The sequence below is a fragment of the Muntiacus reevesi genome, chromosome 2 (assembly GCF_963930625.1).
Source record: "Muntiacus reevesi chromosome 2, mMunRee1.1, whole genome shotgun sequence".
Taxonomy (NCBI): domain Eukaryota; kingdom Metazoa; phylum Chordata; class Mammalia; order Artiodactyla; family Cervidae; genus Muntiacus; species Muntiacus reevesi.
In genome coordinates, this window is record NC_089250.1 from 266,030,553 (window position 1) to 266,044,585 (window position 14,033).

At 41.9% G+C, this 14,033-nt stretch overlaps 1 protein-coding gene across 5 annotated transcripts in view; it reads left to right on the plus strand.

The window, feature by feature from the left end:
• Positions 1–14,033, plus strand: part of ARHGAP35 (Rho GTPase activating protein 35) — a 113,989-nt gene that overhangs the window by 23,838 nt on the left and 76,118 nt on the right. The gene's annotated exons all lie outside the window — the stretch shown is intronic.

Genomic DNA, 14,033 nt, shown 5'->3' on the forward strand with positions numbered 1-14,033 from the left:
AGACAAATGTATGGATACCAAGGGGGAAAGGAGGAGTGGAAGGAATTGGAAGATTGGGATTGACATATATATACTATTGATACTACGTATATAAAATAGATAATTAATGAGAGCCTACTGTGTAGCACGGGAAATTCTGTGGTTCTCAGTTCTCTGTGGTGACCTAAATAGGAAGGAAATCCAAAAAAGAGGGGATATATGTATATGTATAGCTAATACATATACTTCACTTTGCTGAGCAGTTGAAACTAACGCAACATTGTAAAGCAACTATATGCCAATAAAATTTTTTTTAAAAATTAGAAAAAGAAATGCAAGGGATATGTCACAGAGGTAGTAGAAGGGCTGAAGGAGTGAAAAGAGGAAAGGAGGTATGTGTGGAGGAGCACAAGGGAGAAGGGAGTTCCTAGCCAGAGATCAGAAAGCTGCCTTTGAGCTGAAGTCCAGGCGTCTGCACGCACAGATGAGCTGGGAGCCATGTTGCCGCAGTTCGGCAGGAACCCAGAACACTGCTCCGCCAGTGCTGCCAGGGCCTGCGGTGTGTGCGGTGCCTGCAGTCCTCCTCAGTTGCTGACAGCTGCTGCAGATATGCCAGAAGCAGGGAAAAATGATGCATCCCTCTTCCTGCAGTCCAGCCTCCAGCAGAATCTTCACTGAAAGCTAGCTAGCAAAGGAGTCTGGGAAAGGTGGTTTGCAGGCTTTCAGTTCTGGTGACAACAGAGAACAGTACAGGAAGTGCCAAGTGTGGCCAGTGAGTAGGGATGCATTCTTAGGGATGATGAATTTGTCATGTGGGCCTGAGTGGAGAAGGCATTATTTTAATAAACTGATAACATTCAGACAAGTGGAGAAGTGGAATGGCATTCCAGCTAACGGGTATAGCCTGGGTAGAGGTGTGAAAGCAGGAATGCACACGACATGTTCAGGGAACAGTTTCTCTGGAGCTTGAAATTCTTATTGAAGGAGAGTTGGAAATAAGGTTGGAAAGGTAGGTTAGAGTCAAATTGGTGAGAAAGTATTGTGACAGAACTGTCTTAAAATTAACATGGAACAATGATTTGGCCTCGGAGAGACCATTGAGGAAACCCACGTGATAGTTCCAAGCTTTGTGATGAAAAGGACACAGCTAAGGCCACAGTAGTGGTGTTGGAGAGGAATATGCAGTCCAAGGTAGGTAAACTTTTAACTGGTATATATATCTGGGGGTTGGGGCCAGCCATTGGAGTAAATAATGAATTCTGATTGTCTTTTAGTTTTTCCACATAAATTAACAGTGTTAATTACTTCATGATCATTGAAGATCTCTGTTCTCTACTTCATATGCTTTTCCCTCTCTGGGATGATCCTTTAGTGAGTAAGGTTCTTCATGAGTTGTATGGATCTCTGTCATAGTGGCACTTCATTAATCATGATCAAAAACTGTGTTAGTAAATCTGCAACCTCTGTAACCTCTACAGGGGCCTGGATAACTTGAGGTGACACTTTTATTACTTGGGGACACCTTTTTGGCCTTTAGACACGAATTCACTTATCCCATTTAGCGAGTAATTATTGAGCCCTCTACTGTATGTGGTGCTAAAATTGAATGCGGTGTGGAATGGATAGGACACTGGTTCCCCTCTTCCTGGAGTTAACAGTTTTAACACACACTTTAAAGGGAAAATATTGCTCAGCCTTAGAGCCTTTGCATTTGCTGTTCACTCTGCCTGGAACGCTCTCCTCTCAACCTCCCACCTTATTAACTCCCTCACTTTTTTGTTCTGTGGTATTTTTTCCCTTTGTTAGAATATGAACTCCATGAGGGCAAGGATCTTTGGCTCTTTTGTTCATTGCTATATCCCTAGTGCCTGGCATAATAGTAGGTAATTGACAAAGGCTCAGTATTTTTTTTTTAATTTATTTATTTTAATTGGAGGCTAATTACTTTGCAGTATTGTGGGGTTTGCCATACATTCACATGAATCAGCCATGGGTGTACATGTGTTCCCCATCCAGAACCCCCCTCCCACCTCCCTCCCCATCCCATCCCTCAGGGTCATCCCAGTGCACCAGCTCTGAGCGCCCTGAGCGCCCTGTCTCATGCATCAAACCTGGACAAGGCTCAGTATTTTTTTGTTGAGTGATTGAAGAAGTGAATAGGGGCATCTCGGGAACTGAATCAAGGCCACAGTAGTTAGAGTCTAGTGAGAAAGAACTAGAATGGCAGGGATGAGATCCCACAGGGATGGGTAAGACTTTGGGGTTTTATTAGAAGGGCAGAGGGACGTGCTGAGGGGTTGTAATACAGCAGGAGGTCAGCAGGGACAGATCTGTACTCTTAAAAAGGTAATCTCCTGCTCTATGGAGTACGGGGTTGCAGAGAGCAGTAGAGTGGGAAGGGCACTTGAGGCTGTGGGGATCTAGCTTCCCTGCCAGCGGGTATGTTTTCTTTCTCAGCTGTTGAATTTGAGTGTCTGTTCCAAGGGTAGGGATTGATTGTTATCAGTCTGATTATAATTGCATGCACTCAGGTTATCATTTGCCCCTAGAGACCTACCTGTCTCCTTGAAGAACATCATTGTCCAGTGAGCCTGCTGACGGAGGAAAGCTGTCAAGATAGCTTGGTTGTGAGATGCCATTTAACTCGCTTGTATCTGTGTGCGCCTCCCCTCCCTTCTGTGAGATTTAATGACCTAGTTGGGGAGAAAGTCCAGGCTGCCTGGCTACTCTCCAAGTGTTCTACCACTAAAATGTTGATATTACCTTTGTCAGAATTCTGCTGAATCATTTGCAGGCATGGTAGGTGGTTTTCTAAACTTTGATTTTGCCACTTTAAAGACTGTGTGTACTAGTACTTGTCACCATAGGAATTTGAGCTTCTTCGGTTACTGGAAGAAGGCCTTTCACTTGCCTCTGCTGTTTAGAATGCAGTTGAGTAGCCCGTGATAGGTAGGAATGTTTCTGCCTCCTGACATGGTAGTTGGCAAAGTAGGAGAGGCAGCTCTTTATAAAGGCCACTTTGGAAGAGTATTATTTAGGTACTTAGCATTCTTGGCATTCTTGTGGAATGATACAGGTTTATGGCCTTTTTATTAAGTTCTTAAAATTGAGTGATCTTTAATTAGAAGCAAGCACATATAAAACTTTGCGACTCCAGACAACATTGGCCTTACTGTATTAGATTATAGAGTAAGGTTTGCGCCTGTAGAAATACGGGCATTGGAGGAGGAATGAGAAAGGGTGTAGAAGGCTATATTGAACACATCCTAGCCCTGTCCAGGCCACCAGCTCACTACAGCCTTGACTGTGTGGAATGTGGAACATATACCTTTAAAGCTCAATTGCCTTTTGATTGCTTCTGACTAGACTGTTAGCTCTCATGATTCAGCTGCTTGAGTTGAGCTTTTGTTAATAGTATGGAAAATGGCATTCAGTAGCTTAAAAAAAAATTTTTTTTTAACTCATGTTACTATAAGACTTGACAAACCGTGATACATAAATTTGAATCATCATCTTTGAAATGGTGTGCTCTTATGTTTTAAATAAGACAGTGGAGGAATATATAAATTCAAGGACTAAGTTATTACAACCCCCTTCCCACCCCCAGCGCCCCCACCCCCACAAAAAAGACAACAGCAAGCAAAGTCCCACCATACTCTTGTGTAAGATTCTTCACTGGACAAAAAGGACTCAGAAAAGTGTGTGTCATCTCTTCATCCAAGTGTAACTCAGGATGTCCTTAATGAGGAAAACTGACTGGTTGATGTATTTGACAGAGCATTTTGTCATAAACAAGTTGTATATAAGTTTACCTACTGATTCCTGTGCTGTTAAGGGGAGTTGGTAGCCAGAGGGATCATCCTGTTGTGGAGAACAAAATTAAGCCTTTGACAGGCTCTTTTAGTGAGGTGGGTTTTCTGAGCAGAAAGTCGAAATAACAGTTGAATTTCAGGAGCAAGTGAGCAGTCTGAGGATTTGGGAAGAAAGCCCCTTGAATACTGAAAGTGAAGGAGCTGAGCTAAGTCACATCTAATCACCACACCCTCTCCCTTCTACCAATCGTAGTAGTCACATAGCCATGTTATAAATGGTTTCGCTTAAACATAGCTGGTGCTGTAGGTAAAGTCAGTTTACTGATAGGATTGTAAAATGTTGCTATATTTTTCTATTCCTTTTTTTCAAGTGTGAGTTAAAAATCAGTAGGTATTTGTTGTACATCGATTTTAAGACTTTTCCAAAGAAAGTAGCTGTGCTGCATTCCCAGGGCCACGTGTAGCCTGGGGAGTGGGAGGTGAAGTCAAGGAGGGGGGCACTCCCAGGTTTCTGCCGGGATGGAACAGTGTGAGCCTTCTGTGTACAGGTAGCTGAGAAAGGTGTGGTGTCACCTCATGTGAGTATGGTTTTGATCATTTGAACTCAGAGACATGGTTCTCTGAGTAGCAGCCAAATCCATGAGGTCAGGTGACTTCCTCTTGTAGGTAGGACAGCCGTCACGGAAGAGTAGGCTGGACCTGTTTTCCTTCTGAAGTCTGCAGGCTGCAGCACTGGTTAGAGATGACTCAATGGCTTTCATGAAAGCTACTGGCCACGGGCTTTCAAGGAACGGTGGTTGATAAGGAGGAACTAGGCACTAGTCTGATGTGTTATCTAAGGGAAAATCATGAAGCTAGCATTTTATAGAAAATGCCGTTTATTATATTCCTCATATGACCCCAATGTTTTCTTATTGTTGACCTCCCCAACAGGACATGTTACTTTGAGAGTTTGACGTTTATCTTGAAGTAATAAGTGCTGTGTGGAACATCCAGCAGAAGCTCATTAAAGGATAGCTGCGGTGAGGGACAGAGGTTGTAGCTGCGCCGTACTGACTGGAGGACACTGCTTTTTGTCGCCTTTGTGATCCTCTTGATTCTAGGATTTGATTAACCCGCCCCTGGCAGAGAGTGGTGTGTAGAAACAGCCCTGGGCTGGGGGTGAGGTCAGGGAGGCCTCGCCTGGAGCTGGGCTGACCGCAGCCCCGGTGACTTCCCTTTTCGTCTTCAGCTTCCGCATCTGTTACCTGAAGGAGTCGGCTGCCAGCTGTCCGCAGCTCTGCACAGATCAGTTCATCTAGATGTCCTCTTAGTTGTTAATCCCAAGAAGAATCTTAGGAATTTTTTTTGGCCAGTTTTCTTCAGATTTTGCTTCTTATTTATCTGCCCTTTCCCCTTGGCCGGCTTCCTTGACAGTGAGACACAGGGTCATCAGCTTAAGTATGGGAAGGAAATTATGGCCTTGAGCACAGTCAGAAAGAATCTGGCTCTCAGGCACTTCCTGTGAGCCACCAGTAAGTTACAAAGACTGGGCCCTGACAAGGCTTTCCAAAGGGGTGCCTCACACCGCTGCTGTGTCAGCAGTTCCCTCGTAAGCAGTTGTTTTTCATGGTGCTTATTACGACCAGGTTTGAAGTGGCCTTTACACGGAAAGCATTTACCCAGTAGGGTGAGTGAGGGTAAAATAGCAGAGAGAGAGAGATGGAGGGAGGCAGCGAGCACAAAGATTGCTTTCAGAATTCCCTCTTTCAGCCTGCACTGGCTGTGCCGTTCTTGCTCAGAATCCGGGGGCTCCCTCAGAGGATGAAGTCCAGACGCTCCTTATTGTGACAGGGCCCACCAGACAGGTGTGCCCCCACCTCTCCCGCCATCCCTGCCTCCTGTGCGCTCCGTTCCGGGTCTTTGGCCAGGACAGGGTGGTAGAGTGGGGAGACAGGCCTGGGCGTGGGGACTTAGGGGTGCGGGAGGTGGCAGACCTGGGCCTGTCAGACGAGGCTGCATCCCTTACCAGCCACGTTATTTCCTTTCTCTGTGTGTCAGTAGTCACTCCTCTGCCTAAGTTTCCTGAGTGAGAGTTTCAAAAAAGGAGCCTGGAGACAGGCAAGAGACTCTTTTTGACCTGCGTTTCTTTGGTAGAATCTTGGGAATTAGACCACCAAATGTCTGATCATTAGATTGGTTTTTGAACCATGAAGTTTTTTGAGCCTTTAAAAAAAAAACAACAATTATAGAATTTGCAAATTTTTTTTCTTTTTATGTGGAATCTAAGCATATAAAGTAGATCAAATTGAGCTGCTCTGCTTAAATGCTGGGAGGTCTGATGTTCCACCTGTTCAGCCTTCTCCATGGCCCTGAAGAACTGCCAGTTGCATCTGGGGCCCTCCAGGGCACTTGCTCCTCAACCCTTCTTTTCATTGATACATGAGGATTAGAGTCACCTGTTTGACAGGACCCCAGGCAGAGGCCTAGTGTAGAAGGGGGAGAATGCATCCCAGTGGTGGAGAGAGGACCGGGTTCAGGTTCCAGCTCTACTTGGTAGCTCTGTGAGCCTGTGTTTCTTCATTTCTCCAAGCTATATCCTTTTGTAAAAAGAAAAAAGACTAAAGAAAACTGTATAAAGCATGCGCAGTTTGAACAGTTATGACGTGAATGCCCTACCCATGTAACCAACCCAGGTCAGGAAATAGAAGCTCCATTCGTGCCCTTTTTCTATCACACCTCCTTTCCTAGCCTTAAATAGTGAGGTGATAAGTACTTGATTATTTCAAGTAAGAAATAATGTTTTTCATAATGCCTGTTTGTTAATTGTGCCTACATGTGACATTTTTTCATTAAAAAAATCATTTTGTGCTATATTAATTCGTAAGTCCATCACCTCTAGACAGTTGGGATAAATACCTCAATTTAGAAGATTTTAAAAAATGATGACTTTGAGCCTAAGGCATGATTTTTGTGCTAATTCCAGGCTCCTTCCCATATTCTGTCTTGTAACTGTTCATTTTCCATTTCTCTCAGACCTCTACTTTTAACAGTGTTTTGAAACAAGGCAAGTATATAAGTAACTGAAGCTCCTAGAAAATGGGAAGGAGAAATATAAGTATTGGTTTTGTTAGTGTGAGTCCTGAATAAGTTTTTTTAAGCTGTGAATTCTTTGTTCCCTACTAATGTTTAGTGGATTTAGAAGTTTTTCTTTTCTGTCTCTGTGTGACCATTGTTCTTATCTTCAGTACAGAAGATAAAAATAAATAACAATAATAAAACCAACTGTTCCTATTTTAAAAGTGTATACATGTGCATAACTTATTACTAGCAGTGGTCTGTTTTAGGACTGGCAGTTTATAGAGTCATGCAAATAAGTAGCGAGGAATAATTAGAAATAATGGGCTGAAATCCTGTTGTCTAAAACTGTCACCATGGGTATTGACTACTGATGCTTACTGTTGGAGTTGGATAATTCGACCTATTTTCCCCAGTTGAAGAAATGCCTGTTTCTCCCTCAGTAAGACACATTTGGCTGGATGGCGCCTCCACTCTTGCATATTCAGATAAGTTTTTATGTAGAATGTTCCTTCAAAAAACTTTTTTTTTTCTGCTGAGTTTTTTTTTAACTGAATAGATGAGAAGTGCTCAGAAGCAATTGCTGAGATAAATTTATAGCTTTACTATTTCAAAATCTAAATGTAAAACTGACCTGAATACCAGGGAATTCAAAGGTAAGACATGGCTGTATTCTTGTGTCTTGGTTTGGTAAGAATCTCAGCTGACTTTACTAATGGCAGGTAGGCTGTGATACCAAGGTGGGCTCGAGTGATCTCAGTTTCCATTTGGTCTCGGTGTTACATTTCCTTTGGCATGGAGTAGTTTTGCAGGTTATTAGAAGTTGTTGTTAATGTAGGTAACTGGGAGAAACTGCTGCATCAGTGAGAAGAGTTTCTCAGCCTTTGCTTTTGCCTTTGTTTATAGTGGCTTTGATCAGAGCCTGATCAGAACTCCAGAATTACCTGAGAGAAAACTGCTGAGGATAAAGTTTAAGGAAGTGCTTTTGTTGAAAGCAACTCTCTTCATTCATCAGAGGAATTTGATTTCATCCTGTGAATAACTTGGCTTAGAAATTTTGTTTCTTTGGGGACCAGCTTGTAGAATTCTGCATGAGAACTGTGTCATGGTGGAAAATGGGCTATTTGCTTTATTTTGTGTGGGCCGGCTCTGATGGTAAGATAGCATAGCTATATTTTTCTACCCTGGAACATGGAGGTATCTTTACCAGGGTTTGTGGGGGGAAATGAATCAAGAGGATCATTAAGGGATATTGATAAAAAATTATATATGTAACCTCAGAGAATCTTTCATAGCTGTTCTTTAAAAAATTAACTTTGGGCCAGATTATTTTCAACACAGACATCTGAATCATCAATCCTTGAAGACTGTTTTTGATCCGCTTGTATTTTCTGCATTGCGCGCTCTGGAGAGTGCTGTCCTTTGCATTTGCATGCATAGGAAGAGCTGAGTGCACATGCATGCCCGGTGTCCAAGAGTAGCCCATCTGTTGTATGAGGTTACATGTTTCAAGACCAGATTGTTGCAACACTTAACTTAGTCTTTCCAGAGATGCAGATGACCCATTTCAGAGATCTCCTGTACCCAGAGCCCTGGGGCCAGATGGGTGGTGGTGAGGAAATCCTCCCCCCTTTACTAACTGGGTGTAGGGTCTGTAGCCGGTGCAGCCAGAGGCCTGTGGAACCTGTGACTTTCTGCCCCTTCCCCATCATACTATTACGGTAGAAATATAATCGCCTAATTCAAATGATGTTTTCTTTCATGTATTGGTAAGATGATCAGTTCCTTAGACTGTATTGATTCGTTGGGTGAGGAGTTGAGGTAGCAGTGTTACCAACAATAAATCACACTGGTGGAATAAAAGATTATTTTCATGTTAGATGCTCACAGGTGAAAATACAGTCTGTCCGTTGTCTGAGCCCTGCTGCCCTTTTTCTCCCTGCCATGCTTGGAGGACTCTGTGCAGACGGTATGTCCGTTTTGGTCACCATCTTTCATGCCCTTCATGTCTTAGAACACCTGGGCCGTCTCTCACAGCCCCGCCAGTCTTTTCCGTACCAGTTCAGATTTTACTTCTGCTCTGACACCATTCCCAGTCTACCCCAGATCTGAATGATCTCCTTTCCTTTCTCTGGATCCGCGGAAGTGGTCTATGCCATTTATTGTCTGTGGTCTAGTTATTTTTTAAGTTTAAAATACTGTGTCTCTAATAAATTATTAGATTCCCAACTTCAAGTGCAGTGCCCTTTTTCTATTTTGTTTCATCACATTGTCTTAGATGTAAGTATGTATTTGATTTGGTTGGTAGACAGGTTCTCAATTCTAAGAACTAGAGACTACAGTAATAAAAAAATGGTTAAGGTCTCTGAAATATTATGAAGGAAGAAGAGAATTTAGCTGCTCTGTAATTGGGGCCATCAAATGGCCTACCTTTCTCTTTTATTCAGCCTTAAAGACTGTGTTGTGCTTGTTGAGTTTGATGTAGTCATTTCAAAGGACACTTCTGCAGTAAAGGAAAGGGCATTACTTAGGCTTTGACAGAAATCACACAGTGGAAATGAAGACCCACTCTGGTGGTCTGTATTTTGTTGTCAGGTTCATAGGATGATAATTCCTATTTATAGTTAAATACTCTGATACATTATTTGTGCACATCACTAGCTTTAAGGTTCTGTAAATTTATCTGGGTTTCACAGATGAATGAATTGAATAAACGAGGACCTTTGGACTCTTAATTTCTTTTTGTAAAGAAGAACCCAAGTGAAATATTAAGAAATTTTACTTTAGCACTTAATAATATGGAAATAGAAACACTGGGTTTTTAAAGATTATTTTGTTTCAATTCAGTGGCTCAATGAAACAGAGAGTAGTGTTTTCTTGTTACTGGAGTTTTTATAGGGCATCCTTTCTGGCCTGATTGGAAAGTAAATTCCTCTGAAAATTTCTCCTTGAGGAATTTCTCTTGTGGGGAAAATGCTCCCTGGTTAGATCCCCTCGTTTTGTTCTCCCTCTCCCCTCTGTGGAGTGATGAGTCTTACCATTAAGGATGAATCTCCTTAATGCAGACGTTTTAACCAGCTGCTGATGGTAATTCATAGCTTTGAAAATCCATTCAGAAATTTAACGTGGTGAGAAGTATGAGGTATTGAGGACATTTAGAAAATGCTCTGTTTTCTGTTAGATTACAATGTGTATTTCCAATCCTTTCTCCTGTTGGAACTAAGAAAACTTGTGGTAACAGATTTTGCTTCCTTTGCTAGTGTCGCACTATGAAATTATTTCCTTATATTATCGTATAACGTATAATTATTATACAGTGTTGTATTATTAGTTTTGGTGGCGTTCAGTATATGGTGGTTTGAAATGAAATGCCTCTCTGTTCTTCTCGTAGGTAGAGAGAGTAGTTTTGGTTATGAATAGTGCTGGTAGATCTGTTTCTTACAGGGCATTCCAGATTACAGAGCAAGAAACATTTCCTCTTGGGTGGGGGGTCGGGGATGGGAAGGTGAAGCAGACACTGGTCGGCAGAGCTGTTGACTGTATGAACTTCAGCAGCCATGGTAATGCTGGCTCACTGGCATTTCTGTGTCCTGTGAAATGTGTACTATCTTGGGAATGTTACCACTTCTTGCCCTGGGTGTTCTGTAGAGGTGTTAAAAATGAGAACACCCTCCTCTTACCTTCCAGTTGAGGTGCTCTTTGGGGAGCTAGTGTCTTGGTTAAACAAGTCACATAAACAACGCCGGAAGCTTGGTGACAGGTTCTAAAAGAGTTCTCAGAAGTTGGCGTTATGTTTTAGTTCAGCATATATTTGTGACAAAGAATTGAGAATTCTTCTGGAGTGTTTTCCTTTCTGAAGTAGTTGACCTATGTGAAGCTAAATCTTAGGTTCTCTGTTTTTATTTTTCCAATACAAGTAGCTCAGTAAAGCTTAAAGATAAAAAGAGTTACTGTTTAAAGGAATATTTTTTTTCCTCCTCTGTCATTAACTCTTCAGTTTTGAAAGGATTAGTATTGGCAAATTATTAGAATGGGTGTTCAGATTGTGCTGTTTGAGTAGCTTAGTTGCCCACGAAGAACACTGGTTCCCATCCGATTTAAACTCTGAAGACATTGTGAAGGCTTGAACATACCCCGTCTTCTACTTTTTCTTTGTGGTCTTCAGATCATTAAATTTAGTGACTCAGCTAATTCTTTTTACCCACCTCTTAGAAAAGTTGAACGTGTTTGTGACCAGGCACTTAAGGTTATTTCCTTTAAACCAAGTGTTGAGACGTTTTTAGATTTATAACAGTCTTTGTTTACCGTGTAATTCAGTCCAATTGAGGAACTAGTAAAACTGCATTATCCAGACATCAAAGACAGACGTGTAAGAAGAGTATACTTAGACCAGGGAAACTATTAGGTTTCTAACAAGTGGAAAGGTACCAGATGTCCAAAAATTAACCACTCCTATGCCAGCTCATTCTCATTTCTTACAGCTTTTTTAGTTTAGCCAGCAGCATTCTGGGTTTAAAATAGCAGTTGCTACATTCTTGAGAGTTGAGAGTGTTTTCTTTTCTTTAGCATCATTCAGATAACTGAGACTTTGACTTGAATGGACTAAATAGAAATCCTGCCATTAAAAAATTGTTAAGTGACAGGGCGTTGAATGGACTATACTTTTTAATTTAGTTCAGAATTGAGCCACTGTCTTTATTTCTTGAGGTTTACAAGCAGGTTGTGGTTTCGTTTTCCTGAGATGATTATTCAGTCCACTTTCCAGAAGTTAAGTGGGATGATTTGCCAGCTCCATGTAGCATTTGCCTGAAGTAGGACCCGTGTCCCCAAGTTGCATTTCACGATTGGTCGAGTGGGTGACCTTGGGTCCTGCCAGACCCTGAGGTGAGGGATTATAGAGAAAGGCTCTCGTAGGGGAGCACCCTTGCCTTCTTTAAACTTCCGTCAGCATTCCTACCTGACTCTCTTCATTATGTGTGCTACTGAGTAATGTGCAAAAAGCAGTTTGATTTTGTACAAATCTTTCCTTTTATTTCAGAGATGTATGTAAACATGCGTTAGATATTCATAAGCATCTTATAATTTTACTTATGTAAACAATCACCCAGGGAAGTGGAGGGTGGGGAGACTGGATTTTTCTCTTTCCCAAAGATACTGTACTTGTTCCTGCTGAAGTCTGGTGCTCAGCTTTTATAGGAGCAGGCCATTAGGTTATCTGGAGGCTGTTGCTTATAGGCTCTGAAATTTCTCTTTTGAAAATGGTCAGTTTTTACATACCATCTAGCAACATTTTGTCTCTAATAGAGGGCTTGACTTTCTGGTTTATCAAAGGAAGCCATGGATGTTTGGGAAAGGTCTTTGACCTTTCAAAGTTATCATCACAGGGGCCAGCTGCTCTCCCATTTGTTACTCCCTTGTATCAGTCAGAGTAACATGTGGTGGTCTGACTTCCTGTGGCATTTCTTGTGAGACAGGTTCACAGAAGTATATTAAGGTTGTAGAAATGCTGGGTTCCTACCAGGCATAAATGAGATTCAAAAGAAGATTGCTCTGTTTATCTTAAGATCTTCTCTTTGGGAATGTCTCAGGAGACTGTTTCTTTGGCTACAGGTTTGGCAGTTACACAGTCCCATTTACCTGTGTAAGTAGACTGCGGTGCGGTGTAAACTGTAGCAGCCAGAAGACCATTTATGTAGAGGCGGCCAAAGAGTACGCATTTTCCTTATTTCAGCTGGAAGGTTGCTGAAGACTTCATAAGACACTATCATAACTTTTCATTACTTCAGCTATTCAGCCTTTAGGTCCTTTAAGGTGCCGCTTCTCAGCCACTCTCTGTGGCTCCCTGTAGCCTTTGGGGAAGAATCGGAGCTCTTTGAAAGTGGCTTCATCTGGTCCCTGCTTACCTGCTAATGCATCTCCCCCATCTCCCCCACACGCTCTGTTTCACTTGATTCTCCCGTGGGCTGCGCCCTTTTCTGGGGAGAGAGGAATCTCTGCACATCTCATCCCCTCCACATCTCTCCTGAGGTGGAACTTCCTACAGCAAGGCTTTCCTAAGTCTAAAAGGCTGAGTTTGGGGGCTCTTTAATATGCTCTAAGAGTCATTCATTAATTCAATTAATTATTTGAATTGAATTGAATTATTTGAATTCAGTCAATTCATTAATTCATTCCTTTAGTAAATATTTGTGTCAAACATGACATCATAGCCTGCAGACACAGAAGTGAACAAGGCAGGGTGATGGGTTCTGTCTTCACAGAGTTTATGTTCTTGTCAGGGAAATAAGCACACAACCCCCCCCCTCCCGCCGCCGCTTTTTTTTTTTTTTTTTTTTAGTTTTTTATTTAGAAATAATTACAAACTTTAAAAAATGAAAACAATACAAAGAAATATCCTGTGCATTTTACTCAGATTCACCTATTGTTAATATTTTACTTCATTTTCATTATTCTTTCTCAATATATAGATGTAATTTTTTTTGAACCAGTCATGACCATTATGGTCTTTTCCCTCTTAATACTTCAGTGTGCATTTCCTAAGAAAAGGGCTCTTCTCTCATGTGATAGTTATAAACTGCATAAATTTACACTGATAAAATACTTTTTATCTAATTCTAGTCATAGTATAGTGTCATTAATTGATCTAATGATGTGCTGTGTAGCCTTCCTCCTCCAGCCCCTCCATCCCCAACCCATATAGAATTCAGTTTAGGATTTGATAGTCGCACTTACTTATAATGCCTCTGTAGCCTCCTGTTATCTGGAATATTTCTTTACAAAGCCATTCTTTGTCTAGTATGACACTGATTTTTTTTTTTTAAACAGGACCCCCCCCCCCCCACCACCACCATCACCTTAATAGAATCTTGCTCACTTTGTGCTTGTCTGGCGTTTCCTGGTGACAAGGCAGAGCTGTACGGCGCTCAGGCCCTCACACTGCGCGGGGATGTTGTGTCCTCCAGGGGTGTCACATCTGGAGGCCCCTGGTGTCCTTCTGGCCTCTTTGATGGTGATCGTTTTCACTGCTCTCAGAGTGTTGACCACTATCTCCACCATATAATTAGCATTTGTTTTTCTTCTTCCCTTTGCATCTTTTAAGTCAGGAGAATCCTCACTTCTGTACAAAATCCTGCTCCTAATCAAAATTTCCCCCCTAGATTAGTGTTAAGTGATAACTGTCTGATG